Source organism: Biomphalaria glabrata, chromosome 15 (genome assembly GCF_947242115.1).
Source record: "Biomphalaria glabrata chromosome 15, xgBioGlab47.1, whole genome shotgun sequence".
In the NCBI taxonomy this organism is placed as follows: domain Eukaryota; kingdom Metazoa; phylum Mollusca; class Gastropoda; family Planorbidae; genus Biomphalaria; species Biomphalaria glabrata.
Window position 1 is genome coordinate 2,232,917 of NC_074725.1, and position 13,200 is coordinate 2,246,116.

Genomic DNA, 13,200 nt, shown 5'->3' on the forward strand with positions numbered 1-13,200 from the left:
AGCTGCAACAACTGTAAAAAAAAAAGTGAAGTATTTCCACACCCCAATGAAAAAATTTTGTTCTCTTTAAGTAAAAATAAATAAAAAAAAGTTTAAGATTTTCTATTAATGAACAGCAATATTTATTGTCTTTGGTCACCTAAAATAATAAATTAATCTTTACAATTGATTGACATTTTTAAAAATTACACTTTTCTTGTGTTACATTATTAAATAAAACATCAGTATCAGGTCATTACAATTACTTTTGTCCACTCCTAATAGAAGCATATATTAAGTAGACATATATACGATACACATAGTGTGGATACACTTACATTAGTGATATGACATCTCTTAGTCTCTGTTATTCTATACATTTCAATATTTACAGCTCATTGTACTTCCTGCTTGATCGAGACAATGTTCGGGCATCACTATGCAAGTGAACAAATGAAAATAAATTGAAGTAGACTAAACAAGTTTTTAATTTATATTTCATTAGCTAAAATGAAACTAGGATATTTCAGCGTACTGTCGGTTTAAAAGGTATTTAAAAATACAAAGTAGCAACCATGACATTTTTGTGGGCAAAAAAAAAAAAGTAGATACTGACTTGCAACCTGATTTGTAATTGAATTTCAGCTGAAACAAGTACAAAATATCTCAATGGCATTGTATGTTTTATGGTGTTATATATTTTTCCTTTGAAAAACATCATGTACCGGTAACTAAGAGCCCAATCCTTGTTCACAAAATATAGTCGCATATAAAAATGCCAAAGTACAAATTAAACAAGTTTGCAAAATAACAAAATGAGAAATTTATTCAAAGTCTATTGGCTTTCATTGAACTAGGAACTGACATCGAAGAGGCACAGCACAAAAGTAGTATCATTTATTGATACTATCTCGTGAGAAATCAACTTAAATATCATAATATGTAACTTATGTATATATGCAAATGCTAATTACATTATCAACAAGAAAGTAAGAAATACTAAATTACTTGTAATTAGAAATAGTCTGTAAGACATAATAAAGTAATTATTGAGAACAGCACAAAATTAGTATCATTTATCGATACAATCTCATGACATATCAACTTAAATATCATAATATGTAACTTATGTATATATGCAAATGCTAATTACATTATCAACAAGAAAGTAAGAAATACTAAAGTACTTGTAATTAGAAATAGTCTGTAAGACATAATAAAGTAATTCTCAAGTATTAAATATTTTTGCAGTACTGTATTTGGCTATGAATTCTTTATCAAATAGCCAAGCCTGATAAAACAGAGTTCAGCGGCGACAGTTTTATTTAATTTTCTCCTCTTTCATAATTGACAGAATTTCGGTGCTTCATACTCTGTCAGCATAAATGTTACAGTCATCAACTGCCTTCTGCAGCTTCTTGTCACTGGCTAGTTTTATGTTGCACAATCAAATCTTTTTATTTACCTCTATAACCATCTTTGCCATGGATGAATGTGTGCATTTGTGTATAATCAAATTGGACTTGTTTGTGTCAGAATGTATGAGCAAATGACCGGAAGTTTGTAAGTTAGCACGTGTCCAATTGCCTGCGTGATTACATGAAGATTTATAGTGTTTAGCTATCAACCGAGTTATTTTAGTTACCAGAACCAGAGAGACACCTAGTCAACTGGTGAGAAACTATTCAACTTTATATTAAACTCAATCCCCCCCCCCCCCCCCCCCCCAGTTATGTGTTGTGTGACTTGTTTGTAAAATGTTTTACACATTTCGGATGTTCCTTCAGAGTTAAAGATAATCTACTTCTAAGTCCCACAGGATGAGGGGGGATGGCAGCGTGCAGGATATGAACCAAGACCATTGAGACAAAAGAATGATGACGCAGCCATCCTTTGTGAGCAGGCTGCTCTATGAGATGTGACCTAAGGGACCATTACTCATATTTATTTGTAATTTGCTAATGACTATCTTTGTAACACATTAAGCTGTACATCAACTAATACAGGTAATACCAAATAGAAATATATAACACATAAAAATAAACAGGTAATACCAAATAGAAATATATAACACATACAAACATACATCTGTAATAATGAAATAATAAAAACAGCAGAAAGTCCTGACATATTCATTTTTAAAAAAATGTTAAGGTTGTAATAAATACATCAGAAACTAAGAAAGAACTCGCACCAGCTATCATTTATAGATATGATATGTAAAACAACTTAGCAACAATAAATAGTGAAGGCTTAATGATAATTTCTAAAAAGAGAAAACATATTGCTTAAGAGTGTAGTCATTGCACATTGCAGGCCTTATTGTTGATATGCAGTTTTTCTTTATCCATATTTTGACAATTTTCTCAAAGCTCAAATTTATCACAATGAAATGAAACAAATCTTAGATCTAAAAAAAAAATTAAATTTTGAGAAGACTGTCATTATTTGGGCTGTTTAAAGTGTGTGAATGGGATAAATATTCAGTAAAGATTAGTCAAAAGGAATATCTTGAATTCCTTGTAAATTTTCAGTAAAATACTTTGAGAGACTATCACATGTGCAGAATAATTGGTAAAACTTAGTACTGCATAAAACTCAAATATTGAAAAACAAATGTGTTGCATTTTTAGCCATTTTAGTCCCACAGAAAAATGTTGAAAGAAAAATTTGCAGAATGTTTTAACAGATGAAAACTCAAATGCTGAAAGACAGATTTGTTGCATTTTTCATAACCTTTCTGTCTGTGGCATTTTACATCTGAAGAGGTAATGTCTTTCCTTTGCAACTTCTTGTTTGACTGTAAAGAGGCCAATCCTTGATACACAGCTGAAGTTACAGGTTGGGCATCTGTAATCACCAAGTGCTGTAGCACTTTCACCCTCTTTCTGCTTCATAACCTTTAGTGCACCAAACCAGCCCCAATAGTGAAAGACAAAATGTTTTGAATTGTCTGTAAATTTAAGTCTGGCAGAAAACTCAAAAGTCAAACCTCTGATCAACTTTTTTCCAGAAAAAACAAACTCCCATGTTGAAAGGAAAATGCATTCAAATTTTGCTAAAGTTCAGTCCAATGGAAAGCAAGACATTAGATTCTGAACATTTTCTGTCTTGAACTTTATTATACAATCTGGTGGCTTGGATTTGACTTCAGACTGAAAAAAAAAATGACTAGTCAAAGCTACACATATTAAATAGACTGATACTGAAAGGAGAAAATGACAGATTCAATGTATTGATTCAGTATAAAACAAAATGTTAGCAAAGCCATTGTTTAAAAGGAGTAAAAGGGTATTCCTTTCATACCTTGCGATCTATGGGGGCAGTAAAAATCATCAGTTCCAATGGTTAACGAGGGTGTCTTGAGACCAGCCCAATGACCAACCACCTTTACAATCCCAGGTACCCATTAGAATAGCTTGGACTCGGGGGTGTCCTGAAAATCCTGAAGATCAAAATCCCATTCTTCACAGAGATTTGACCTTGAGATTCCTTGATTTGGAATCCACTCAGCAACATACACAACTAACACCATTATTATCTTATTGTTAAACTTTTGAAATCTGATAATGAAACTTATATAAATGATAAAATTCATTCTTCATAAGATATTACTCAAAACCTGGAAATGTTTTTTTTATTCCAGTTTCAAAACTATTGAGTCCAGGTACTTACAATCTTATGAATGCCTTTCTTAAATGGTTTTGATATACACTCAGCTCTAATGTCATCTCCTGATTTGAGCCTACAAACAATTCTTTCATGACCAGGTAAGCTGAAACAAGATGAAAAATCCATTTTTTTATTTGCTCTAAAACATAAAATATTATAAATACAATGCTCATTTACAAATACAAACAGAAGAAAATAGAATAAAGAGACTATGCACATGCCTAAAACCAAACAAAACATCTAAACCCAGTGATTCAAATAGATTCCTCCAAGAATAAGCTAATAAGCCCATGACAACATTCAATACCATTTTCCAGGATTCTCTAAAACAGGGGAAGCTACCCAGAGAAATGTCTGGTCAAGTTAATGTTTTTGTATATAATTGCAATGTCTTTGATTCCAAAGATTAAGGATGAGTACAGTGTATCACAAGACTATGCATTCCCAGTTGCTACTGCATATTTTCCCGCAACATGTGTAAGTTCTAGCATTAAAAAAAAAAATGCTTGATTCATTCTTCTACATTGATCTAGACTTTAACACTGAAGAGTTGAGTGTTTTCTTACTTCTGAATTCTACATTATATTTATTCAACATTTTATTGCACACAGCTTTTTTTTCAATTCTATGTAGTCTTGAATTCTACAAATTCAGCATACATAGTCTTTAATTCGATAAATTCCACATACATAGTCCTTAATTCTACATATAATTCTAAATATTTTTTAAAAATCTAACATATTCTTCAATTCTATGTAGTCTTTAATAATGCATAATCTACACTGTAAAAAAAAATTAAACTATTAGTCTTAATTCTACTGTCTTTTTAATGATACATAATCTTTTTATTTCAATATAGTCTTTATTTCTACATAGTCTCTCATTCAACATAGCCTAGACTGTTAAATTAAGTTTTAAACTAATATTTCAAAATAAATATTTCAGTTTCAAAACAGCAATAAACTACTTGCCTTTCATCTGGTACGATTCGGCCACAGAATGTAGCACCAGGAATCAAGTTTTCTGGAGCTGTGAATGTCACCCGCGGTCTTGGATGTGAACTTTGATCTCTTGAATAGCACACTGGTAAAAAAAAAATTAAATGAAGCTCAATGCATGACAAGTATTATAAATAATATATAATAAACAAGTTTTATAAATATGAAGTTTAAGACATATCAAGTTTAAGAAATATCAAGTTTTATAAATATCAAGTTTAAAAAAAATTGAAAGTTTTCAAAAATAAAACGTAACAAGAAGCCCTACAATATTTTAAAAGAAACTTTAGTCAGAAGCAATACATTTTAAAAAATGTTACTTTCAATAGTAAATAAAATAATTTGGATCTCAGTTCTTACTTTTAACTGCGTCTGCCATTACAATTACTTTTCAATCTGAAATTAACAAAAGTAAACAGAAAACATAAAGTCTTAAAATTAACTTCGTTATAATTTATTTTATTTCTTGGATAAATATGCAAAAACTCAATTTCTTAATACATTGAAATCAAACTAACTGGAAAAAAAAATTCAATCTACCAACCTGCAAAGTTTCTAGCTCCTAAGTAGAACTAATAACAATGTCTCAGTCATGATCTTCACATATGAACTTCACAACAACTTCAATCAAAAGTCATTGAGATGGTACACTTTGTTTAGTACATCTTGTACACAAAAGAGCTATTAATCAGCACTTAGACAAGCCAGACTTCTCTAGATAGGTGAGAATCTTAAGAAAAGAAAAAAAAATTAGACAGATCTTAACTTAAAATTCCCATAAATCTGCTTAAAATAATAATACATGTGACTTTTGAGTGTCTAACACTTCATAATCTGAAAAACTAAATTGTAATTTAGGAAAGCTGAAATCTTATTTTATATTTTATTAGATCAAGAAATTTTTCTTTTCATCTACTGTTTAATTTTACACCCTTAAAAGCCTAAATACATTTATATAATATAATTTTCTTGAAGTAGCCAACAGGCTACTACAGCTAACCTTTGGTAACCCGATATTTTATTCAATTAGATACCCTCCCCCCCTTTTCGTGGCTAGTTTGTCACTGCTCTATTTTGTATTTTTTTGTTTTTTTTTGTTTTAGTTTCGGGGGGGGGGGGGGGGTCTTTATGTTTTTTTTGAGATGAGGATCGAAAACTAAGATAAGAAGATAAGAGGATGCCATATTATAATGCCATACTCCATATATTCATGATTATATTATAATTTTTATATTATTGATTATTTATTGATACAATCTACTATTTATCTACTCTAACTCTTGTCTAATTATTATTAATAATATTGATCATACCTACTTCTCAGACTGAATCTTAATCTTGTCTATTAAAATATTCAATATTCTAATTCATATTGGCATTGCGCTTTTTAGTATTATAGCTATAATACTATTTCTATTTATTACTTTAATACTTACTTAGGCGCCTTAGAGTTATAATTATAAGTAATATAAATATATTTTATATAAGGGTCATATTCATATTAGTCATAACTCAATAACTGCCATAACAAGCTATAGTGCCTAAAGTTGAACAATTTTTGTAACATATATATTATATCTAGTCTAGATCCCTATTTACATTTTACACAGACGATTTATAATCTAGATCTAGACATTCTATATAGACAGAGTACCTCTGATCTGGATCTAGATATCTAGTACAAGATTCTTTCAATCCATGTTTCAATGTTTGGTCAATAATCTCCCTTACATATATTATTATTATTACGTAGCAGTATAGAGCTAGTAGTAGTAGAGCTATATAGACTAGTACTAGTAGGCCTATTTCTCGTGTATTTAGAATTCGGCAAACATGTTACTGAAACAGAATCACAGAACAGACTATGACTGCTAGGCGGGTTGGCCTATTCCAGGGGCATAGTTTGTGCCCACATATCTTTAATTTTTTTTTCTAAAATAAACTAAAAACTTGAGTAGGCTATACATAGCAGACAAATTAGAATGTCGATCTACTAGTAGATGAATGTACTTTCAGTTTTTGCCTGTGATGATGAAGACATATATTGCTTAGCCTACAATGAAAAGAAAATTCAAACCCTCAAATCTACACCCGGCAGAAAACGTCTTAGTAAGATGTGACAACTATAGCTTTGAAATTCACAGAACAATCAAAGAACAATATAGATCGAGGTTTATATGACTTGTGGCCTCAAAAGAGTGAGGTGTGATTACCAAACGTCTACAACACTTGAAAACGTATAAACGTAGGGCCTCCCTGCGTGCTTATTAAATCTCCCCGTTTCCAGTAGTAATAATCTTATGGACTCAATTATTTAAATTCTTTATTTAATTACTTTCTAACTCTTTGAAATACCGGTCAAGCACTATCTTGTAAAAATCTTTTTAATTATTATAGGCGTATTTTTACTTTATTTTTTTATTCCTTGATTATGATTATAGAAATGATTTATAGTCATCTCTGGCAAGATCGAGGGAAATAAAATTCATTGTATTCTCCTTGACAGTGTCCACTGAGGGCATTTCTGATAATGTGGTAGCCTAACGAATGATTCCAACTCAAGTGGTTTCAACTGTGGAAGTAGATCTCATCTTCATATGTTATAAAATACAGGTGTTACTTCAGAAAAGAAGATGATTACGTCCTATTATGGACCTAGTCATGTTAAATTCTGCATAGTCTTTGGTTTTCCTGGCTGGCTCAGGCAACCCATTCCATTCCAGAATGAGACAACATATGTTCCGGAAGCTCAAAATTGGAGCCAGTGAAATCTGCCCATGTGGAGTATCACCAGAGAATGCCGACCACGTTCTCCAAAACTGCTCTCTTTACCAAGAGGCCCGTAGAAGACATTGGCAGAAGAAGAAACCCATTCCATGCTCTAACAGCACTAGAAAAGAAGGAGCATTTGTACAAATTTGTCCAAGCGTATGGAATGAGGAATGTGCCTTTATCTTTGTGTCTTTCTCAGTATTTTATTAGATTTTGTTTTAGTATTTGAAGATTAATATGGTTCAGTGTTTTATGTATAATTGCTACTTTACTTTTCGAGTCTTCTCTCCTGAACGCTTTCTAAATTTAGTGATTCCAGCGAAGTAAATAGAGTCTTTAACCTTATAGACTCAATTATATAGATTCTTAATCTCTTTCCTACCCTTTGAAATACCAGTCAATCACTCGCTTGTCATCCACGTGTTGTTGTTATTATTATTATTATTATAGGCGTATTATTACTTTTTTTCCCTTGGTTATCATTATAAAAATAATTTACAGTCATCTCTGGTACTGCCAAGATCAAGAATTCAAGATTCGTTAGAGGGAAATGAAGTTCATTGAATTCTCCTTGGATATTTCTGAGGATATTTCTGGTGATGTGTAACCGAGTGATTCCAACTCCCGTGGTTTCAGCTGTGTAGGCCTATGTTGATTCTGGTTCAAAAGTAAATTTGTTCCCAAATCGGGTTATGTCACTGGTAAAATAGTAACTTCATTGTAGGCTACTGCGTTATATTTTATATGAATTTGTGTACAGAGAGCGTGAAAGTGTGAACACTAGTTATGGCTATTAATTTGACTGCTCTCTACATAGCTAGTTGGGAGAGCGGTGGTCGAATGGTTAAGCGCTTGACTTCCAAACCTAAGGTCCTGGTTTCGAATCCCGGTGAAGACTGGGATTCTGAATTTTGGGATTTTTAGGGCGCCTCTTAGTCCACCCAACTCTAATGGGTACCTGACTTTAGTTGGGGAAAGTAAAGGTGGTTGGTCGTCGTGCTGGCCATATAATACCCTGCTCGTTAACCGTTGGCCAAAGAAACAGATGACCTTATCATCATCTGCCCCATAGATCGCAAGGTCTGAAATGGAAAACTTTACTTTTTTTTTACTACATAGCTAGTAGACCGGCTTACTTGCTACATGGCTATTCATCATCATCATTCCTTGAGTTCCTTGTGGAACATAGGGCCTCGACAAAAACACGCCACTCTCCACTGTCTCTTGCTAGTTGTTGTTTTTTTTTTTTATGGCTTCCCAGCTTTTCCCGGTCCTCTCGGCTTCTTCTAGTACACTGCGTCGCCATGTTCTTTTTGGTCTTCCTCTACGCCTTGTTCCCTGGGGCTCCACTCTAAGGCCTGCCTAGCTCTGTTGTTGGTATCTTTTCTCAGGGTGTGACCAATTCATCTCCACTTCCTAAGATCTGCACTGTCACAGTGTTGAGTGTGTGAGAGTTATTAAATAGATTCATAGTTGTTATCAAAGCTCACCGATAGACTTGACAGAGACCAGACAAAGGTTAGGACAATGTCAGTTAGGTGTTTGTCTTGTAGAGAGACTGATATGTGGGTCGGGACAGACATTAGTAATGTTAGTTTAGGCGTAGGCTAGATACTCAGCCTATATAGAGTAGAGTTTGGGGCAGTCGGGGACAGCGCCATGTAGTGTTAGCAGGGGCGTGTGTCGTGTGCTAGGCGTTTTCTGGTGAACGACACATTCAGACATTGGGAGCAAGTCGCCGAGGCTGGCTCGCGATCTTGGCTCCAAGAGGTGTGAGTTGTTTGCCATAGACAACATGTAGGAACTAATTCTTAAGGACCAGGAGTGACAGTCTTAGTGACATTCTGACAGTCTGGGTAGCAGTCTTTAGCATGAGGCAGTCTAAGCGTAGAGACACTGAATAGATGTTAGCGACAGTGGCGTAGTCAGCAAGACAAAGAGCGACATGCAGTAATTGACATCAGATGACATGGACAGCGGTACTGAACTCTGATGCAGTCTGCGGCGTTGGGTCCAGGGCATGGAGGATGGAGTAGCCGTGGTGGTCTGATTGGCATGGGTGATTAATTGCTGTATTGTTGATTATGTCTTTATTGTTTATTATGTTAACAGATATCATAGTTTTATTAGTACATAGTATTGAAGCCACTTGTCTTATGTTATTAATTTTATGTTATTCATAATATATGTTTGTAGTTATCAATTCATTTCATCAATCTATCATTACATGTATTACATTATTTTACAGTGGCCATCGATGTCCTATTTAGAACAATAAATATTAGTTTTAATTAGAGAGTTTGACTTTATTATGAGTATTCATTATGTGGTCATTGATGTTGTGACATTGTTGTCATTAGTTTAATTTATATACATTCAAAGTAATTACACGCACCAAACGTGAGAATCATTGCTAGATGAAAGAGCCAAGATTATGAAGTGAGTGGGTTCGTGACATGCACCTCTATATTTTTCTGCCCACTCATCTCCCACAGTTTGGTGTTTTCTACTTTGTAGTACCGGTGTATCTTTAGGATATTTCTCAGGCATCTGTTGATGAAAGTCTGTACCTTTTTTTTGTTGTCGTTTCAGCAATTTTTTCTTTTGGTAAATACGTCTTTGAGGCCGTGCATGACAATGTACCATAAAATTTTGATCCAGATTTTAGATGTGTAATGTAGAAAATAATCGAGAAATATTCGCTTTTTATACTTTTGTGTGATTCTTTATTTGTTTTCATGAGCACTTATATTACAATAAATTCGTTTTTATCTTGTTGGGAATTGTTCGTATTCGGTCTCTCGGGAATGGATCGTACTCGGATAGTAATTTCACTCCAGGATATTTTTTTGATTTTGTACTGCCAATTCTTATTCAACTCTTTAGCGATGCCCACGGAGTGACAAATTCTGCTTTAAGAGAAAACGCATGATGCCCAAGATTCTCTACAGATAATATCTCCACATTTTCCACAGTTGATTATTTAAATCTTGAGCCTTGCTGTCATTATTGTTGCCCAGACATTCTTCAAGTTCCCTCCAAGCAAGTGATGTGTGGCTGAGAGGCTAAAACCACTTGTTGGTTACGGTTTGGTGAACTTACAAGGGGGCTTGAGTTCGAATCCCGTTTCTAGCATGGTTGTGTTTGCTGAGCGGTTGGGAAACCTTCTCCCTGATACCCCCTCCCCCACTGGTCCAAAAAGAGATTAGACCATTACTAATTAGTAATTTAAAAAAAAAACACTTTTATAAACGTGTCCATAAATAGTGCATTGAACAATGAAGTGACATCATGTAAGGATTTAAGATATTGTAAAAGTGAGCTGCCTTCAGAGATTTAAATAAATCTGGTCAAATGTGACTCCAGCTGGTCTACAGCTTACATTTCATTTAATTTAAGAAAGAATATAAGACATAACACATTTCCAAAACAAATAAATGTGTTTATTTTTATTTATGTACTTGTAATGTATAGTTTTACTGAGAAAGTTTGTCCTCAGTTTGATGCCCCCCACCACTTGATGCCTCGTGCGTCCCGCACCACCCGCACATAGCTAGTTACGCCACTGACTTTAAGTACTTTTGTTTTTTTTTTGTTGGTTTATTTTGAGGCCTATTCTTTTTCCTACTTCACTTAAAGCTGTGGCCTTTTCTTGCATATCATGTAGTTTCTGTGATAATAAGGCTATCTCATCAGCGAATTCCAGATCTTTCAGCTTTTGTGTAGAGTCCATTGGACCAATCCAATACTAGAAGTAAAAGAAGTGGTGAAAGTAGACATCCCTGTTTGTTTGACTCCTGTTGTGACTGGAAATTCCTCTGACAGCTTGCCACAGTGTGCTACTTGGCAGGTGAAACCATCATAAAGATTTTTTTATTGTTGTTATTATTTTTTTGGGATCCCGTAATGTCTCATTACTGTCCAGATAGATTCTCTTTCGATACTATCAAAGGCCTTTTCAAAGTCGACAAATGTTGCATAAAGAGGAGATTACTATTCGACACATTGTCCTACAATTATTCTGAGTGTTGCTATTTGGTCAGCACAAGATCTCCGGCCTGTTCTTCCCTACATGGCTATTAAATTGACTAAAATCGTAACTGACCTCTCGTTCACCCGTACATTCTGTCATCTCAAAACTACTGTTCACATATTCACACTTTCACGCTGTATGGTCACAAACTCTTAGGGAATATACTGTGGTACAATAAGGTTAATATTTTACCAGTGACAGACAGACAGTTTACTTTGAGAGCCTAGCAAACAACGCATTCAATATACCGGTATCCTAGTCCCGGGATGGCAACTTAATAAAGATCCAGTAGCCCAGTCCAAAACAAGATGCCACACTGTTCCACACACACACACACAAGGCCGTCATCAGTGTCCCATAAGCGTTAAATTGTAGGTATATTGGTGTAACTCGATTTTCAGTAATGGTCATGGTCTCATACATCGAAGAACCTTCAGACTCATAGTGAATAGTTCCTTGCCCACGCCTGTCTGCTGAGAGAAATGAGCTACTTCTGTGGTTAGAGGCTTCTTGAGGCGCCCACTTCTCCGATCAGTACTTTAAATGGAATTTTTCGAATATGATTTAGCAGATTTGCAACAGTACCACCCTTTGACGGGTCCATTTCTTTAATAATTGAATTATTTATTTTACGTAAATTGTTAAATCACTTCAACGTAATTGAATTAATCTTCACAAGAATACAAGTATTGCGTGCCGTCACTAGAGTTTCCCTTTGTTAAGCCTCAACGTTTGGAACCAAATATTCGTTATATGCTTCATTGAAGTTGAAAATTCATATCTTAGTTATTTTTTTTTAAATCGATGTGAGATCCGTTGGTTACTATAGGGCCTAACGAATATTTCTCTAGCCCATTGTATTATTTGTTTAATAGGCCTATCTACTGTCAGGCCAGCCGCCAGATATCCCCTTCTTTCTCTGGTCCAGAAAGGGGAGCGTTTTGAGAAAGCTAAAATAAAAACAATTGATAAAAATATTTCTAATCAAACAGATTTATTATTGTTCTTCTAGAATCTAGATCTATTACATGACTGATTTAAACTGATACAACTACGCTTAATATAACCTTTTTTAAAAAGTATTTTTTAAAATTATTATTTTCTTGTCGTTTTGTTTTTGTTTAATCGCGTTGCTAAGTTAGATCTACTTTCGTCGCCGTTCTTGTTGACACTAAAAATTATTGTTGTGCAAAAAAGTCGCAATAAGTAGCGCGTCTATGTGAAGGGATGTTAGGCTTGATTCATCTTTGACAGTGAATAAATGGATGCTCCCTTATCTGAGCCATTTATGTTTTCTCTGCCTGAAGAGTTTTTATTTTGTCCAACTTCGAAATGAAATTGTAAGTAGATTTTGCCAAATACAAATCTTTGACAATGTTAGATCTAGACCACACCGTTTCGATGAAAACATTCTAGATCTAAAAATGTAAACCGAAACTACGACATTCCTCATGAAAGCATGCATTTTTTTCTAAGTGAACTCGTTAAATCTAAGGTCAGGGCCAGGGCGTTGACAACAATTTTGAACAATGACAATGAACCAAGTGGACTGGTCGTAAACACACACACACTGTGACACATTGACACACGACACACTAACATTGTCTGTGTCACAGTTGGATTTAGATCTAGATATACTATAGTACTGTTCGATCTACGAGATATCACTGCAACACGGACACAGGTTGAGATGATCTAGATCTAATAAAGTACTCAGCAGGCTATATTCTATTACATCTCTAAAAA

The 13,200-nt window shown here is 34.2% G+C and overlaps 1 long non-coding RNA gene across 1 annotated transcript; it reads right to left on the reverse strand.

The window, feature by feature from the left end:
- Positions 1–4,622: 4,622 nt before the first annotated feature.
- LOC106064284 (uncharacterized) lies at positions 4,623–6,366 on the reverse strand. Its single transcript, XR_008775120.1, has 4 exons — positions 6,304–6,366; positions 5,194–5,379; positions 5,010–5,045; positions 4,623–4,734 (listed from the first exon to the last, which is right to left on the reverse strand). It is a non-coding gene; the product is annotated as an uncharacterized LOC106064284 (long non-coding RNA).
- Between the last annotated feature and the right edge of the window lie 6,834 nt (positions 6,367–13,200).